The 20,422-nt window shown below is 43.5% G+C and overlaps 1 protein-coding gene across 2 annotated transcripts in view; it reads left to right on the top strand.

Annotated features, from left to right (window-relative positions):
* The window catches only part of Tpst (tyrosylprotein sulfotransferase), a 179,548-nt gene that overhangs the window by 119,279 nt on the left and 39,847 nt on the right, over positions 1 to 20,422 (top strand). For both annotated transcript variants that reach the window (XM_076771876.1, XM_076771877.1), the window contains one exon: positions 9,558 to 9,617. The gene's annotated coding sequence lies outside the window, so the exon portion shown is untranslated. The remainder of the gene's footprint in view (positions 1 to 9,557; positions 9,618 to 20,422) is intronic.

Genomic DNA, 20,422 nt, shown 5'->3' on the forward strand with positions numbered 1-20,422 from the left:
ACGACAGAGTATCAGCGTGGCACGTGTTACGTTACAGGATTAAGTTGGAAAATAGCAGTCTCGGGGCTCGTTCTTCTCCGCGACACGGAGCCGGGCGAATTATCATAGTCCAACTCCAGTTGGGTGTTGGCGCACGGCAGTTCGTTATCGCTGTTAAACTAAATTAAAGGAAAAGTACGAGCTGGACCGGGGAACAACGACTACATTCTCCGAGGTGAAAAGTGGGTCTGAAATATTCAAAGATACCCGTTTATTCGAAGCAGGAAAAAGGAACGTTAAGGGTGGAGACTTGTGTAACATAGTAAAACGAGAAGCGATATTTGATAATTTTTTTACAGCATTAGGGTTCCATGAAACTTTTCGTCACTTCCAACATATATTCCTTAACACTTCAACGTACAAATATATTTTTTTCATTACGTTTCATCGACTTTGGACGAAATAATAAATGTTATTCCTTATGTCGACGACGTCGATCGACGTGCAGTTTGGCATTTTTTTTCTCGAAAGCGGGTAGGATTTCAAGGGTATGTCTGTTCACCGAAAATGATTGTAATCGACCCCTGCAATCAAAAATAATTTTTTCAGAACGATTTGAAATTTTTTTTTCACCGAAAAATTTAAGCATCACTTGTATGGGGGTTTTCTCACTTTACGGGGTTAAGGAACAACTTTTCCAATATTTTTAGAATTTCTACACATTCTTCGCTAAAATACGCGTTGTTTGTCTTTCGAAACATTAAAATCCTCCAATCTGTCCAGGAGTTATGATATTTTAAAGATTGAAACGAAATTTCAGGGAAACATATCAATGTATGGTCAGACATTATATTTTCGGTAATGAATTTTTTTCTCGAAAGTGGGTAGGATTTCGGGGGTATGCCTATTCACCAAAAATGATTGTAATCGACCCCTGCGACTAAAAATAATTTTTTTAGAACGATTTGAAATTTATTAATTTCACCGAAAAATTTAGTCATCCACTGCAGAATATTTTCTCGTGTCATTTGCTGCATTTCTAACAGGTCACAGAAGTGTACACAAGAGGAAGTGAGACAGAAAATGAAATTACAGAAATTCTATTATAGCCGTGGGAATAGGCTGTGATGGAGGATCATAGTTGATATAATAACCTTTCCATATATAGAATTTTGCACCAACGTGCAAGCGATTAAATTCGAATTATCCGAAGAGGGTCTCGTGCAGGACTTAAATATACATTTTCAGTCTCGTTTCAACAGTCTACGCGACACGACGTGTGTATTTCTAGCTTGTAACTATGACGTGTGTCGTAAACACGTAGTAACGCGCTCAACAAGTGGAAATGACGAATCTGGGCCGTATGACTTCTCCCTGCCTCGACTATGGCACGCTTGATATTTTAAGTATTTACATTCAGGGAGAGATTTAAATATTAAAAATGCAACGTTACGGCGGAGCCTAATGGATTTTGATCCCGGATTAAATAAAGGACGCCCGGGCTTATGGTCGCCCGGGGAGTTAAAGCGTCACTCGTAGCTCGCGAGTATTACTTAACTCGAGTACCGAATGCGTGGGTAGGTTCATCCCTTTCGTATTACGGTTTTCATGAATTTCTAGCCGACCGTGTACCCTTTCTCCCGCGGGTGCATCGAGAGTATTACGTTGTCGACGAAATTCCATTTCGCGTGTCATACCTAATTCACGATTTCCCGGCTCCCACGTGCCCCTTTATCATCGTCTGCCGGGGAACTAGCCGGATTTTTGTCGCTCGATGGACGAGAAATAAAATCACGCCGCAAGATTTCACGCGACCACGTTGGAAATCGATCATCGACGTTGGAATTAACCGATATTTATATTCGACGCGTTAGAAAATTCTGGACTCTGGAAATATTAACCCTTAACGAAACTGAAATTTAGCGCAACGAAATATTTAGCGTGTTGCTTCTGCGCCGCGAAGGGTCGTACAGGGACAAACGATGTTTTCTACCGACCGCGGAGAAACGAACAATTAAACGCACGAGAACGCGTCCCGGAATTAAATCCGTCGTTACTCGCTTTGGTTTCTTTGGTTGTGTTACGTCCGGCGAGAGTACGCGCGATAAGCCGGATTCGCTGAAGAAAAGGTTGAAAAGGTGTTCACGGACGACTGGACAAAAGCAACGCGAACAAGAGGCCGCGTCTACGTCCTGAAAAACCGTATTTACATATTACAATCGAGGATTTAATAAAATTTCTCCCGGTTCTCGTCCCTTCCGAAAATATTATTCTTCGAAACGAGAGTTTCTTTCACTTTATTCGCGGATACTTTCGCTTGGGGTTCCACTTCAAACGTCTTCGAACTATACTCCCTCGTTACAAGGACGAGATCGTGCCCCGGTACGATGCACAGGTCTTGTTTACGAAAAGAAACGGCAAAGGAAATCTTTAGATCTCTTCGTAACTTCGAAAGTTTAATTTTCTATAAGAGAATAAGTAAACGCTTATTTAAATTGTGACTCGTTTGTATCGCGTTAACGTGTTTTCTGGAACGAATAAAACACAAAAATGGATTCCGATTTACGAACGAATCTCAACTATTGGATTCACGTTTTGCAATTGAATAATAACGCCGTAAGTCGTAAGCCTAATTGCTTCTAAAACCAAATTACCGCGTCTGTTTGGCCCTGCCCGTCCTAATTGACACTTTGCAGCGACTTCGAGCCCGATTGCGCCGTGTATCCTAATTGTCGCGAAAGTCGATTCGCCTCGTGGAGCTCCGGGCTTCTGATTGCCCTTTTTCTCGCCGAAGACGGAGGTTCACGAGGACTTCCCGTCGAACCCTGAGCTCTCCCTCGGGACGTAGCGTCGGACAGAACGCAGTTTTTTCCCAGCGAACGGAATCGAGTAGAATTTCTTTTTCCCACCGCGATTCCTGCGGCTTGAAAACTGTCGCGCCACCACGATCGATACATCTATCGACGCCAAACGTTTCCTTCTTAGGGTAGAAAAGACACTCTCGAATCGGACAATTTGCGATTATTTTTATATAAATGCAAAGGTGTTCGAAGATCTGTAAATAAGATATATCATTTACGAGACGAGATACCCTTTGCACTCTAAGAATCCATTTCGATAGAAGTGTATATTAAAATCGTCCCTTTTTTCCAGAGAAATTTAGGAATGTTAATAATTCACAATTTCTTCGTTTGTTTCGTTAATTTGTGTTACTATACGTAAACCTTAAATCGAGTCTATGCGAGTGTGGTAATAGGGGAACAGTATAGTGTGTTGACATTCTTTTAATGGAGCTAAGAGACCTGCAAGCTAATAATGTGTCCGATACGATCAGCGAACGACAAGTCTGATCGTTGCATCGCGATAGAAAAAATAGACAACCTGTCGAGCGACACGAATGGTGTAAAAAAGGAAGAAAATTGTTAAAATTCGAGCCAAACGCGTGTTGTTTCGCGAAACACGGTTTCGTTCGATAACACGTTTCTCCGGTGGCGCGTCGTCGAAGTTTGTACGTTCGCGAAACGCTCAATTTAGCCGAGGGGTGGCCGTGGGAGGGTTGGGAAAGTTGGGGAAGCTCGCGTCGAGAGATTCGACGATACATTAGAGGAGGAAAGAGATACCCGGGAGGGAGGGGAAACCGGAGGTAAAGCACTTCTTGCCAAAAAATTTACGGCCCGTCGACGGGAACAGCCGAGCCGTAAATATTTTTCCTGGTCGACGACCCGCGAGAATTATTCCCCTTGTCCTCCACTTTATGTTTCCCGCTCGAGTATGCAAGACCGCGGTCGTGTCCCCCCCAACCCCCCTTGGTGCCTTTTGCGGCTACAGCTGCAACGACTTTTTCCGCCAACCTGGGAACCGTCGCCCAGATTTCATTCAATCTCCCACCTAAACGGACCCACGAGAAATGAAATTCCTTTTTTTCTTTTTACACCCCGTCCGCGCGGTCGCGTCGGTTTTACATTGCGTTTTCGTGGCCAGAGAGAGATTGTCGCTGGATGGAATTCAGACTCGGTCATCGAAGAATTTTCAGAAAAAGCCCGATAGAAAGCTTGACTCTTTCCCCTTCCAAAATGGCAAATTTATTTTCTCGTTCCTTTGGAGTTCTACCCTCGTGTCGACAGGTTCCTCCCACGCGGAAACGATTATAGAACAATTTAAACTTTCGTTCGGAGACTCTCAAAGACAGGTGGCTGTGAACCAAACGATTTCATCGTGTTCCGCGAGGAGGAGGATTCTTTCGTGGCAGCTGTCTTTGATCGTGTAATTGGAGGCAATTATATTCGCGAAACGACGGGATCCTTGGAATTCTCAAGGGCGAATTAAAGTTTCCTTCGGTCGTATTTTACGGATTTGGACATCAGAAGTTCACCATCGGTCAAGATTTCGACTATCCACAGTTTTAGTTCCTTACATATTACATCTTTTCTATTAAAGGTTTTATTCCCGTTAGTAAATGAATAATAATAATGAAATGCTTTCCCCACAAGTTGGGGAAATGTTTTTTGTTTAAGTAAAAGCTTGACGTTTCCGAAGAAGTGTATTTTTCGAACGTCGCCGGTTAATACGGTTCGTCGCAAAATTTATGGTCGTTCGGATGTCCCGGGTTCTCGATAAACTCCTTTCGCGGGCAGAATTCCTCTCGAAGACCGTCGTGTGTATTTACCAGGGCACACGTGTGTCTCTTTATATTCCCGTGTTCTACGGCCGTTATCGATACTCGTCCCGGAATTGTTGCGGAATCGGTCTCGCGAAACGCGTATTTCCAGAGAGGGAGCCATCAAAGGATGCTCGGAGACAAAAGACGAACGAGAAAAGCCGCGAACGAAATGCTCCGTCGAAAAAGAGCAAACGAGAAAAGGAAAGCAGAGGGAATATGATTTTAGAAAAGCTTTGTCACGATCGAAAATAATTGTTTTCCTTAGGTATCTAGCGCCAAGATTAGATGGCCTAAATGCACGCCAAGAGCAGAACCACTTGTCACGTTTAATTTTAGATGCTTCGCGAACGCGGTGCGTTTGGCATCTGCGTTGAGAAAGTGTCTAACTAACGAAACTATATAAATGTCTTCCTTCGGAAATTTGTGGGAAAATAGACACTGTGAAACTAGGAAAATAAATTTGGATAGAACTTATCAAAATTTTATGTTACGCAGTCTACGATGGTTTAGAATCGAAATTTTAGTCTTGCAGAAAATTGCACGGTTCTCGTAAAGCGTCGAATAACGTATAGAATCGCTCGTCGGTGAACAATTCGAATAAATTTTTATCATCGGGAGAAGCAACTTTCCAGAATCGTACGATTATTCGATATTCGACGAGCAGAACGTTCTCGTCGTTGATTAATTATTTCCTCCGGAGAGAGTCAGTGTTTTCGGGGGTCAGGTATTCGGTGAAGCTGTTCGTTATACCCCGGAGGCGTCATTCCTTCCGCGGTTTTTACTACTTGAAGACGAACGCTGAAAGAATATTAGAATCGTGAAAGGACACCGTCCTGACTATCCTTTTTTACTTTACTCCGGGGGAAGAAAAATTAGAGTGGCACGACTCTCCGTAACCATCCACCTTGAATCCTTGAAATTTTCACTCAGCCCGATCCAGGAACTGAATTTCCATGCGCGAGAATATTTTTTCCAGCTCTCTGTCGCCCCGAGAACAGTTTACAAAAATAATTTCACAGCCTTCGAACGCGTACGTTCGACAGAACGATTTCAGTACTCGCACGGGAACGGTTTCACCGAAGTTCGCTAAAACCGAAAGACGATTAATTAAATTACCCGACGCAAAGACTATTACCGAGCCCCCTATTAATTAAAGTCTGGCGACGGTGTCGTTGATAGCTCGAGCGGTTATTTAGCTTTAATTTACGTCCCTTTGAAAGAAATGGTATCGTTGGAGGCCCGTAGACTGCGCGAAATATGCACGCGACAGATTTCCTTGACTCCGCGAGCAGTTTGATCAAACATCGTCGGGTGTCTGGGCTCGTTATGACCCTCGATTAACGTTTCGACTCCTCCCCTGGCGCGTAATTAAAACGCCTCGTCGGGAACCTGGCCGCGCAAAGGGCGAAGAAACACCCCCGGACGAGAAAAAAGACACAATCGAAGGGCGAAGGGGGACAGAGAAAGGTTTCGAAATGAAATCCCCCGGTATTAGAGGATATATCGCGACCGGGGTAAAATTGAAACGCGGTGGACGCGTGGGTTCCGAGCAATTTTGAAATAAGCAACGGTACAGGACAGGGGATTCGAACGAACGGCGGTTGGTAAACGGTTACGTAAAAGCACGCTTTCATCCGAGGCGCGAGGGTGTTTGGAAGTACGCGGAAAGGGCGTGGCGGTGGCGAAACTTCGAAAGTGCGATCGCTCGTTTGCGAAAACTCTACTGATTACCGCGAAACGTGACGAAAACTGTACCGCGGGACCACCGAAATTCACCGTCAACGACCTTTCAGCCCCCCCGGTTGCTCCTTTCTGTCGCAATTATTAACTTTTAGGTTCGAAGTTACGAAGAGCGAAAATTGGAAACGCGTTCATTAATCACTTTCCGCGCACAAGGAATGGTCACGAGAAAATGTAATGTAAAAATGTATTGATTTTACTATAGCAGCCTCGTGATTGTGAAACTCGTATGACAGAGGGTTAATTAAAATTACGTAACACGCGATGCGCCGTGAAGTGACAGGCTTCGTGGCTGGTAGATCGGAAGTTGGGCGATATTTAACCGTGATCCGATCGTTGAACTTCCAATTTACAAGCCACGCAACGTGTCACTTCGCTGTTGAAGCCTTTTACGACCGGACATCCACGTTTGGGCGTCCAAAAGTTCGAACGAAACGTTAGGGAATCGTAATCACCAGGCGTTTGGAAGACACGAATATTTTTGGACGTTGGAAAAATTGGTCGTTTCGCGGTGAACAGGGCGTGTGGGATCGAGGGTTGCAATTTTTTCGTAATATCGGTGGAAGCGTGGGCCCCAGGATATCGTCTAGGACGCTTAACGCGAGCGAAACGACAAAAACAATAGACCGTCCCGAGCACGAGGCAGGATTTATGCCCGGCTTCCGGTGAAAATTTCGACCCCTTCGCCAGATATTAACACTTGTCATGTGCACTCTGCAGCGCTGGCAAGGAAACATTCCCGGGGCTAGCCGCTCTCGACTTTGATGAAGCTCCCCCGATCTGTTAAGTGTTTCTAGCCTCGCCGTTTCCTTCTAGCTATCAATTTGTTGCTGATTCTCGGCCATAACAAACCGTTCTTGCGTAGAAAAAAAAAATACGAAAAATAATTTCTCTTCTAAGGGGGACAGTCTCGTGTGATACCCCCAAAAAAATCAATATAACGCATTATCGACTGGAAACGAGTATTCTCGTTTTGCGACAAATGTATGTTTCTCTAGTAATTTCTTCAATAACACAAGAAAAAAATTCTTGTATTATCCACATATAACTACCGAAAATTTCAATGAAATATCTTAATTACCAAATTACTTATCACATTTCTAGTATATACATGTTGAAGGAATTCTATATCATTAGAATCACCCATTGTATAGGAAAGTTTTAATAAAAATGCCCCGTCATTAGTGTGCCAATATCACGTTAAGTAAAGAAAAATGTTAAGTATTGTGGATTGTAGAACCTTCTTTTTTATACTAATTTTTCTATAAATAAACAATTTATGGTCCAGTTTTATCGTACACTAGTCGTACGATCAGTAGGGGTTGCTAAAACTTCTTTGGGTATGTAGCGCCAAAGTTAATTTAAAAATAAACATAGAAGGGAGCATAAATTATAGTAGGTGGTATAGTCATTGGATAGAGGATGAAATGCACTTTAAAATGAGCGTTTGTACGAGTCGATAGCTTTATTAGTTCCGGAGATATGACGATTTCAATTTCAAGTCGATCGGATGAGACCGAAGGGTTTATTTACGTTTGTTTACGTCGTGACATGAATGAACTCACGTGACCGTAGTAAGTAGTAAACGTGACGTCACTCGGTCACTCGGTCAGTGGGTCAACGTGCGACAAGGAGGTCCGACGCGTCAGACGGAGACAGAGATAGTCGAATTAAGAAAAATACCACTTTACATAAATTGCGATATCTCGAAAACGGAAAGTCGGATCGTCAAAAACCAAAAACCATTTTAAAGAGGAAGGTTTACCGCTGCTAATGATTGCTTAATAATAGAGAAAACACTAGTACTTTCGGAACTACACGCATCTAAAGTTTTCGTACTTTTAATACGCGTGAATAGGCTTCCGTAAGGCGGAACGTCGAATTTAAAAAATTACCTCTTTACATAAATTACGATATCTCGAAAACGGAAAGTCGGATCGTCAAAAACCAAAAACCATTTTAAAGAGGAAGGTTTACCGCTGCTAATGATTGCTTAATAATAGAGAAAACACTAGTACTTTCGGAACTACACGCGTCTAAAGTTTTTGTACTTTTAATACGCGTGAATAGGCTTCCGTAAGGCGGAACGTCGAATTAAAAAAATTACCTCTTTACATAAATTGCGATATCTCGAAAACGGAAAGTCGGATCGTCAAAAACCAAAAACCACATTAAAGAGGAAGCTTTACCGCTTCTAACAGTGGCTCAAAAATGGATAAAGCACTAGTAGTTTCGGAACTGCACTCGTCTAAAGTTTTACTATTTTTAATGCGCTTTGATGGACTGTTCTAAGACGGTGGAGACTGAAGATTCTCTCGTCTTTACTATACATATGTTTCCTATTTACATCTAACCAGAATTTGGTACCACATTTTGTCTAGTTTTTTTTACAAAAAATAAATCATGCAACCGGTCATTAACCCGGCCGCGGTAGGTTTAGTGTTAATGAAAAAGTTGCGGGGAAACATGACAAAATCGATTTAGTCAACTTTGAGAGCTGCAATCAGCTACGCCAAAATGATTAAAAACTTTATTTTGCATTCCCAAAGGATAGTTACTTTAAAAAAATTAATAAATATGGTTAAATTTTGCACCGTTTACACGAGACGGCTCCCTTAAGTAATCGCTGAATAAAAAATGAATGGCATTCGTACGACGCGATGATCGTCATTAGCGAAACCTGTCGTATTTTCGTCGAATCAGGGACAAGTATAGCGCCAATTTCAGTCGAACGCGACAGTATTAACCTTTATTTCGGGCAAGCGACAACAGGATATTGTTCGCGAATAAAGCGTATCCTAATTGCCAGCGCATTGTCCGGAATCGCAGGGGACACCCAGCGAGGTACGTTAATTAGTTAGCATTCGATCGATCTCACGTATCGGGCCGGCAAACACGCCGCGTTAAAACATTGTTTATTTTGGACAATAATGTACCAACGGCAAACGCCGTGGCGAAATGATATTTGCCGCGTTTGCCCAGTTGTTGATATTCATTGGTTGATTACACCATTACGCGGACGCCGCGAATTCTCATCGCGAACGAGTATTAACGGGGAAAATGTCACGCGTTTCGATCGTGCTCCCGCTCGAGTAGCAATCTTCGACTATTTGGAACCTCCATTCTGCGTTTTCGTTTACCCTTTCACCGTCGCTGACTTAATCTTTTCCTGTTTCAGGCCTGTGGCGCGAAAGCTGAGTCGAATCCGCGACCGATTGCCGAAATAAGCCCGTCACAGGTAATTTTATCGTAATTTTTTAACTGAAACCATCGATTATCTCGCGAGAATTATATTTCTGAAGGCAAACGTTGACGAGAATATTTATAATCGTCTTGAATTAATCGTTCGAAACTTCTTAGCCAAGAGGCGATAGCTTCTAAGAATTATATTTCCGAAGGAAATAGTTTCTGGACTTTCGTGAATTGTCTCACGTGATCGAGAATATTTATAATCGTCTTGAATTTATTATTCGAAACGTTCAGCTGCAACGAAGCGACGAGTATCGACTGTTTAATGTTCGAACGATTTTCTGGGAGGTTCGGAAGCCGATACGTTTGGAAATATCATTAATGCCCCAAGTGACGCGATGATATCGCTTTAATGCGAACGTGGATGTATTATGCAGCGTTGTAGTCATCTGTACTTTGGGGATTAAACGGATACAGGATGAATTAAAGCGATCCCATTTCCATTCGGTCGCTTTTACGCGATATCGCATTAAGGAAGCGACGACGTAACATACTGGATGCGTGGTCGCTAAATTCTGACAAGAATTGAAGCTCTACGCGATCGCCATAGTTTCTCTAACGTGGACTTTATTTTTTGTTGACGTTACGGAGATTTATATATTTCTTTAGCGACCTCGTTTTAAAGCAAAGGGAGGAAACGGGACAAAGAACAGAGAATTGCAATTTATTACATTAACACGTGACGTTGACGCTAATGGCATCTCCATAAATAATGCATAATTTACAAATTTCTAGCAAATATATATACATGGAAGATACTTGTTGAAATTGTTAATATATGTCCTCTTCTTTCGAAGTAATTAAATTCTTTTTCAAGAGAAATGCTTCCTCTATAAAAATAGAGGTTTCGCTATACTTGTCGAATAAAAAGAGAATCTGAATCTGAGAGCTTTGAATAAATAGCGTGTCAGAGTTTACTTTTCTCGACTCCATAAACGGCACGAAAGTTAATTATGTTTTTATACAGTGATTGCTCGCGAGAATCGAGTGATTAATTAGGAGCACGTAATTAAACGGTTTCGTATACCATTTTTCTTCTCCGAGTGGTCCGTTCGTGGAATACACGATTCTTTTTTTGTCCTTTGTCGAGCGGTCAGTACCGTACGTGGCTTCGTCGATACTTTCGACGACGATCGCCGCGCGTACATCGTCATTATCGTAGTTAAGTGTAATTAACGTTAATTGGATGAGGAGAGTGTCCTATCGAGTCGAAGCGAACAGTCGCTTAACGGCCAATTAAATCTCTTCCCAGGAATTGCATCGGCGATTTCGCTGCTGGCGCCGTTTTGTTTGCAGCCCCGAAATTTTCAGCGAAATTTCACTCTTTTACGTCGAGAGTGCCCCGGAAAATATTGCGCGATTTTAATCGATTCCGGTTATTTTCATCGTCGTCCGTCGCAGCGAAGTATATCCACTCGCGCCTTACTGGAAAGCTCTTTTCACGGCGATTAAAAATATTGCAATTTCACGAAAACATACGATACTGCATTTTCTGCGAGTTTGCAACTTCGAGATAATCGACGAAAATTCATCAAGCGCTATTAATTATAATTCATCCAAAGCGTCTATTATTCGTGGTAAAAGGAACAGTATGGTTATTCTACGCGGAAAGTTGAATGAAAAATGTGAAATACAATTTTTCGCGCGAGGCTTTGTTTTCGAAAAAATTGATTCCGAAAAATGGAATTCACGTGTCCCACGAATATTCGTTATTTCTACTTGCGTTGGGTATTTCGTAAATATTAACGTTGATACATTGTTTGTTTCAACTAGTTTTAACTAGAAAATGTTTAGAGAAACATAGACGTGTACTAAAGTAGAATCAATGCTTACGAACGTCGATACAAGTAGAAATAACCAATAATGGTCAGACGCGTTCGCCGCGCGTGTTCAAAAATTTTCAAACTCAATTTTCTCGAAGTAAAAAACTCGTGCGGTAAAATGTTATTCTACATTTTCGGTTCGCCTTTTCCCGTGGAACAATTTCCAGTTAACGAACACTACGTATACATCTTGCATTAGCTCGCGTACCCTTTCGTAGTTATTACTTTTTACGTAAACGTTGGTTCGCGAGCGCGTCTAAAATTTGTATTCGTTATTCGCGAATAAATTTCGCCAAGTTTCCCAAGTTGTACGTTGCTTTATATAACAGGTGGTAAAGTGCAGCTTCTGGCGAAATTTCACGCGAAAAAAGCTAACAAGGAATGATGAAAAATTCGTTCGAACGAAATTCCGGAATCGTTGGTCGCGAAATTCGCTTAAACGCACCGTCGACCGCGATGTTTACCGGATGGTGACCAGCTTTCGAACGTTCTCGTTAATTTCTAGCCAAATTCTGTAATTTTGGATATTAACCACGCGTTCGGAACGTAACAAAGAACATTCGAAATTTAACGGGAGCTTAGACCGTTCGCCTGTAACGCGGAACTTTTTATCTCGAAAGTTTGCGTTATTTCAGGTCAGATTACCGTTTTTCGACGCGATTGTCTTACCTGGCCCCTCCCCCGCGACGCAACCAGCGCGAATTAAGCTCGCGTTTTACGTTCGGTGTACACGAATCGTGATTTTCGGACGAGCTGCGTTTATTGTTAGCGTCACCGGCAGAACTTGGCCGGGCGAAACAGCTGTCGAGTTTACGCGACGGGGCTTTATAGCGCGGCGTTTCCTTCAAAGAGATCCTTCTCGTCCTCTCTAATTAAATCCCTGCATCGACTTTGCCCGGCTGTTGCTGGGAACCAACGTCGACACAAAAGCTCTGGACATTCACGCGTGCACGCGGTTGATAGCCTCTTTTTCCACCGACCCGATTCCCTTTCCCGTCATCCTCGTTTGTAATTCTAATAAGCGATCAACCGTATGCACGCGAGCCTTTTCAAATACCAGCATTCGAGACTTCATTTTATCCAGGGTAAGAAAGTATATTTTAAATTCTCTACATTCTCTAAAAGATTTGCTCAATTTAAAATCTTTTAACATAGTCCATTTCTTTTTTATTCGTTGAGTGTTTTCGATGTTGGCCACTGTTTTCGAATCGATACGAGGTTATTGACTCCGTTATTTATTTTTTAGTTCTCTTCCTTTGATGTGGTTATATTTTGCGTTAGATGTTGGTTTCTTTTAGAAATATTTCAGGGTATTTTCTATACGTTTCAGTGGCATCAAGACTATAGATAATGTTATCTTGTATTTTTGTCTTTGTACGTACTATCTTCCACATTCGTAGATGGTCTATTTGTATGTTTTCTCCTGCTTCCTCTACCAAGAATCTCCCATTCTCTTTCCAATAGATTTGCACAATTTTAAACGTTTTAATATAAAAGTTGTTCCGTTTGATGTTGGATGTTTTAGTCGAATCGAGGTTATTGACTCCCGTTAAATTAAATGCGTGGAAATTCTTGGTCGCGGTAGAGTTCAAATATTCCCTTATTAAATAAATCCCTCGAGTGGGGAGCTCGTTCGATAAGAATTCCAAATTTTCTCGTCGGGGTAGATCCCCGGCGCGCGCCGTAGCATCGAAAATCTTGAGGAACGCGAACGAGCTTGAAATTAAAAGGGCTCGGATCCACCGAGAAGCCACTTTTGTTAATAAGCTCAACAGGTGCGACTCAGTTGAGGGTAGGGAAGCACAAGGAAAGACGATTCGTGGAAAATTACGCGTAAACGTCGACTACGAGTGTTAAACAAAGGTAATGGAAAGTGTTGATTGTTATATATTGTTATAGTATTTACTTGGTTAACGAATATAGTGTATAACGATAAATTGCTCTGTATTTTAATGTTATTCGTACAAAGGTGTGTACACGTAGGTGCTTCCTTCTTCCGATAAGAATTTAAATAATCGCGATTAAAACTCCTTTCGATTCTGCATGATTCAGAATACTTTTCTGTAAAATACTGCGTCTCGACGTTAAGAAAGTCTGCTCTTCGACGACGCGGACATTTTCGTCAATACGGTTGCGTCAACAGTCGTTCCGAGGAGAAAGAATGTTTTTCGCGACCTGGCGCAGAAAATTGCAGTTTTTTTCGGTGCATCGAATTTGTCCACGGCTCGTCAAGCGCGCCGATTCTGCGCGGCCGGGGTTTCGAGGGATCGATCGACTTCCGCGTCTACGAAGATCGATCGATCGCGTTGGGACCGGTCCGTCGAGCTGCTCGCGGTTTTCCGCTCGACTCGTCACGATGGCCCTGCGGAGACGCGTTTACGATTCGTCGATCAGATGCTTTGTCACCGACCCCAGGCTCACGGATGACGAAATACGGGAACCGTTTCGCCATTAAAGCGCGACGGGACAGAGTTTCGTAAAAATATCCAATGAACGTTGCACGATTTCGCGGGGAATGAACACTGATCGAACGATGCTTTACGATAATTCGTTGATAAAAAAAAATTCATCGTTTTAGAGATAACATTTTCACGTTATGATTTCAATATTATGTTAGGGCCACGCTTCGAAACAAGGGCTATTTCATCTGCCCAGGAAATATTGGGAGTTTGTATGCCTGAAGAAAATACGAAATGTGCACGGCGAACGTGTATTTCTATTTATGTTTTCGAATTCGTGGAGTTGCCTGCCCCGCGTCTCATAAAGTATTCCCAACGAGCCACGCTGTCCACAGCTTGTTGGACCGTGCGGGGAAAAATGTCCAATTGTGCTTGGAGAGGAACGACACAGATTAACTTGTTTGTCGAACGTAATGCATATTTAATGGGAAAACCGGGCGAAGGATGGCGTCCAGGCTCGGCCAAACTCGCTGTGACGAATAGCGGGACAAAGAACGTTTCTTTCGAAAACTCTCCAAAGAATATCACTTTTTATTGATGCAGACGACAAGCTAACATTTTCTTTAACAATGTTCACGAGCTCTGTGACGTTGAATTTAAATTCGAGATCGAAACGAACTTACGCGTGAAAGTTTCGGTAATAAATTTTTTTCTCGGAAGTGGGTAGTTTCATCAGCTTCTCGTTTTACCATTTTACACGAGTCTCCTCCCCCTTGAGGGACCAATGTTTCCATATTCGATTGCAAGGAAAAACCGCTCGCGGGAGTTGTTGCAACGCCATTTGCGCCTGTTTCGAGCGGTGTAATACGTGAGAACGGCGCAGGATTGAATTCCAGCGGCGCGGTACCAATGAAAACAGGCCATTCCCGCGTCTTATTTATTCATTTCGTCTCGGATGACTCGGACCGCGTACCTGGGTCCCCGGCACCGGGGAGGCAATAAAGTCTGCCTGGAAGCTCGTTTTAAGCCCGGTCGACACGCGACACGCCGTCGACGGAGCGCAAAAACCAGGCCATTAGTACCGGCCGTCCCGTGGAACCAAAATGAAGTCCGACGTTTGCACTGGCTCATGCAAATCATCGTTCTGAATAATTCATTAACGACGCCGCCCGGTGCCGCCTGTTTAAAGGCCTCCTCCTCGAAGCTTTCACCCTTATTTCGACGGGTTTCTATCGCGGGCAACCCCTCTCCGCCCTCCCCCGGGGATCGATATCACGGAACGTTTCGAGCCTTTCAACGTTTCAGGGGCTCTCCTCTCTGGTCGAACTAGGTCGCGGATGTTAATTTGGGAATGATAGAGCGTTGCTCTTGTTTGACTAGTTGATTACCGCCAGATGCAGATCACCGGAGATGAAAGGGGCCCGGAGGAACTTCGGTTTCCTTTGTTTGAACTGGTCGCCTCTACTTTTCGTTCGTTATTTAGGAAAGCTCTCTCCTCGATGCACCTTAGGGGCGTTAGTTTGGCTGGAAAGGGCCAAATAAATCTGGCAAGCGTTTCTCAGAGATTCTTTCTCTGACACCCGTTATCGTTATTCGGTGTTCACGAATACCCTGTAATAAATCGCGTATCGTCGAACGTTCGAGTCGAGTCCTCGAGTTTACGCGCGAACGATCCTGGCAGGAAATCGACATTTTTATTCCTGCATTACTTAGCCAGATGACGCCCAACGTTATTACGGAGTAGAAAGCGATTCATCTTTCCCGACGTACCTGACACCCACTCCGTTCTCCAGGAAGTTCGTGTCGTTGTCGCTCAAAGCAGATTACAAGTGGCTGTCTCCTCGCGTTAATTTTAAACGACGCGTATGCTCCGAGCAATTTAACGAGAAACCGGGGCGAACGCGTCACGGAAAATCGCTCCCTTAACGATACATTTTATTCCCCGGTTAGGATCGACGATACATCCGCGGATAGAATATTTTCAGCGACGTCTCACTCGTCGGTTTCACGTGTTTCTGCTCTCATCCTTTACAATGGAGATACCAGCGAACGCCACACCGTGTCAATTACTATCACATTTCTTTCTTTTTTTTATTTTACGATCCGCGAAAACTTACTCGATCAAGAGACGAGGCTTTAAATTAATATTGCATTCTTTGAAACGCCAAACTAATTAGAAAATGCGTATATCGCGATTAGTAATGAAACATGATGCTTGATTGTCGGTTTCAACAAATTTTATAGTAATTTTTCTTGTATAAGAAAAATGGCTGTTTACCCTTTTTATCAAAATATGAACACCTTGGTCAGAAATTTGTTTTGTGGTTGACAAATGATAAAATCCCCTACTTTTGCACTATTTCTTTTTTTAATACTTAACGACGTGTTTAATAACATTCTCGAATATTATTATCCTCTTACTTTTCCATTCGTAAAAAAAAACGATTTATTTCAGGTTTTTACAGTGGTTTTACCCCTTAAATATTTTCCTTCGCAATCGTGGTCATTTTTGCAGTAATTCAATAATCGTGAAAGGGATCTATACCGTGTCAATTAAAAATCTACCGTCTTTGGGGGGGTCTCTGAGGGAAAATCGGTGGCAATCAACAGATGAACGAGGAAGGTGTAAACTCCAGGAAGCTTCTTGCGTTCGAGGCTCGTCACAATGATCGAAGACATTTCGGGGGTGAAAGGAGGGTCTCCTGTTCGCGCACGACATTCCTTTGAGCCGCGAAATTGCTCCTCCCCCCCCCCCCCCCCCCATTGGAATGCGGGAAGAAGGAGAAAAAGCGACGCGGGAAGCAACGAAATCCAGGGGGGGGGGGGCGATATTACGGCGACGAAAGGGGCTCGCCGCGGTAAAACGAGCTCTTCTTTTTGCTCGCGTCCCCGTGAAGTTCTTAATTAAATTCAGCTACCTTGCCCCGCGAAAAAAGTCTCGAGGAAAACCGGCGAACTCTCGCGAATTAAGCGCTTCTCCGCTACGAGAGCCGACCCGTCGCCCTGAATCCTCTTTCGGGCTGAATAAATTCCTGGGACAAGTGGTTCCGTTTCCGCGTGAATAAACAATGAATTATGAATAATTGCGGCGAAACGTCGTTCGCCCCGTTCCAGGGGAAAATTGAACGCGCGTTAATAACCCCGGACACGCTCGTCGATGCTTCGTGGTCCCCGGAAAAGGGGTGTAAAAGAGTCGCGGGTTGCCTGGGTCTCGCGATTAGAGTTAACACGTTGACTGGCAAACCCCTCAAATTGTCTACGAAAACAAGCATATTCACAATTTGTCGTAGAACTTACTTTTACAGCCTCGTTAAAATTTGAGTGTCCTGTCAAGATTTATTTTCGTCGACGTCTAATCTTGACAAATGATTTTTTGTGTCACCCATGTGTGGGTGTCGTCAGGTAGCGAATGTGTTAAAAGACTACGTTTATTATTAAAGATTCAGTTGATCGTTGCTTGTTACTTACAAAGAAGAAATGGAGTCTTGAGAATTGCTTCGTCTCTCTGAGAAGGTATCTAAGTAATCTGTGTTGGGTAACTTTTCGTTTAAAGTAACAGGCGATCTATGAAATTTCTTTACGCGCGTTTTCCCCTGAAAATTCCGTCGGTTGTCGACTAATCCTGGTATAGTCTTCGCGGGAAGTTGGAGGAAACGCAACTGGAAGTGCATGGAAGTCCGGTGGGATCAACGACGCGGAATCCCTATTTATGGGAACTATTTCGACATACGTGCGCCAGATATCCCGGCGTGTTCTCCGCGGAGTGTCGTCGTTCCTCCATAAAACATTGAAATCCTCGATGGACGCGAAATCGATAGCCGGGGCCGATAGATCGGGCTTATTTTGTCAAATAAAGGGGCACCTTAATAATGAGACTTGGAACGGTGCCCTTTGAATCTCTCCCCCTCGATGATATCCTTCGGCGAAGTTTTTATTGCGATGGGATTTGAAATTTTTCCACTGACCCCTCTTGGTGCTCGGGAAACCGTTTCCCCAAACGATATTTGTAAATGTTACCGACGTCGACATCCATCGAATGCTCCGCTAAATTTCTTGGAAAGTGCCCCTCTAAATAAGAATTCACGTTGAACGGGAGAGGATCACGATAATAGAGTTTTACGTCGTAAAACAAAAGGATAGGTCGAATGCAATATCTATGCGAGTGAAAGAAAAAATTTGGTACTCGATAATTTTTCAGTACGAATCGAAACCATCGAGATCCCTCTTTACCAGTTGATGTACACGGTTCGTTTGTGCATAACTATACGCTTTATGTGCAGAACAACATCGCTCCTCTGCCGTACGCGATAATCATATTCGGAACATTAGTAATTTTACCGCGTGTCTAATCGACCATTGTTTCCACCATCTATGGAATAATTGCTGTACTAATTGTTACCGGCGAAAGGGGAACGCTGTTCTTGCCATGCCGGTGATTTCATCCACTCGCCACGGATTCTATGTTCAACAATCGTACTAAACAATAATGGACGTGCATCGAAGTTTCGGTGTTACGCCGGGCCTCGATTTACGTTAACGACCCGGTAACATCCGAAGTCAGAAGAATCCACCGTAACGAGAACAAGATCGGAATATAGGATTATCGTGTGCTCGAGATGAAGAAAATACCGAGAATAATATTGCAACTTCGTACCAGAGATAATCAAACTTTGCGGAAACGTAATTTCGCCAACGACTGGGCTGGAAAAAAGTTTTATCGAACGAAAAGAACACCGAGATCGAGATAAATAACGCGCGATAAAGACGAAAATGACGAGGTGTGGTCTAAAAAAAGGAAACCGGAGAATTTTGGATAACGCGTCGGGGTCGCGCGCAACAGCCCCTCTAATTAACAACTTTTGGTACGCCACGAACTGTTGTCTGTCTGTCGTTCAGGAATATTGCGTGGATATTTTCTCTCCAATTACTCGACTATCGCGGAGATTTAAGCATTGAACTTAAACGGAGACGCGGTGCCACCGGGATTCGAGCGAAACGCAGTCGACTCGCGAATGATTCCGCGCCAGCTTAGGCAGCGATAATTAAATTACCGTGGCAGAATGGAGATCAACGTTAATTTCGCCCCAGACATCAGTCCTGAGAAACTTTCTTACTCCTTCCATTTTTTAAAATCACGATTCTTTCCCTGGAAACTAAATAAAGACGAAGTGTATTTTAAAATCGTCCATATCTATTTTTATATCATATTTTAACAGATTTATAGAAGTTTGGATGTGACATCTCCTCGTTGAATATGAATAAAGGCGACAGACGAAGTGTATATTACCTAATTCCAAGTCCGCGATTGAAGAACTTTTCAACATCGTTCGTATCTATTTTCACACCGTGTTTTATTAGATTTACAGAAGTTTGAATGAGAAAATAGATGACTATCCGGATGAAATAAAAACGGTCAAGACTAAGTGGTTCTCGAGAAGTCGTCGAGGGGTGGGCGTCGAAGTTCGGGGTACCGTGATTTACGAGACGCGTCGAGCGTCGCTTTACTTTGCGTAAACATGGAACGTTTACCAGCACGATCGACGGGCATGAGAAGAACAGTATGAGTCTCCGAGGACGGAAAGTTCTTCGGGAAAAGGGAGGCTCGAACGGGCCGGAATAACCATGGATCGAGTCCCCCGGTTGAACGGAAATAAGCGCGTTGGCGGCGGGGCGAAACGAGGGCAGGAAGAACAGCCGACAGGTTCGCTGGAAATTTATGTCGTCCGGAATCCATAACGGTTCGCGACGCTCGCTGTTTACCCGAAAAACTTCTCCATCCAGCCGTTACGAGTGAATCTCTCGGTCGCAACAGACGGATAAGCGCGTGGGTGCCCCCGACACGGGCCAAACATCGCCCCCGAACGATCATTTCATCTCCCGATTCGCGTGGGAGCGGGCTCGTCGCTCGCACGGCGCGTTTGACACCGTTTGACGATGTTTGACACATCGATGTCGATACATTGTGTACCATTGCATGGAAAGAAGCAAGCACAAAGGAGTTTGATCTGGTTGACAATAATAGCCATTTGACGCTGTTTGTGATGCCAATTTATATTATCCGTTCAAATAGATTCAGACGAAAGCATTCTGATCGGTCAGTCACGATTCCACGAGTCTATGTTCGATGTCTATATCTACTAGTTAAATTTAGTTCAAACTAACAATGTAAGTAAGGATCTTTCGACTTCAAACACGTTCCAACAGCCTTCGTTTTGTTGCAAACGGAACATGTTTGCTACGTTATTACGTAGCATCTCATAGAAAGAAGCAAATACGAAGGAGTTTGATAGTCAAGAAGTTGGGTTTGATAGCGTTTGACGTAGTTGAAAATAATAGACGAAGATTTCTTTTTTTGACGTCGTTTGACGCATCGATGTCGATACATTATACGCCATTGCACAGAAAAAACGAGTAGTTGCGCTACTATTTTCGTTTCCCCGAGCACCTCCTGGTTTTTCTCGCGGTTTTCTGCGCACTGTCGATGAGTCTGGGACTCGATCGCGCCACGGAGGGCACAGTAGATCCTCGACGACGCCCGGGGATTAGGCTTGTCGCTTATCCTATCGCCGCGG

This window comes from Colletes latitarsis, chromosome 8 (genome assembly GCF_051014445.1).
Source record: "Colletes latitarsis isolate SP2378_abdomen chromosome 8, iyColLati1, whole genome shotgun sequence".
In the NCBI taxonomy this organism is placed as follows: domain Eukaryota; kingdom Metazoa; phylum Arthropoda; class Insecta; order Hymenoptera; family Colletidae; genus Colletes; species Colletes latitarsis.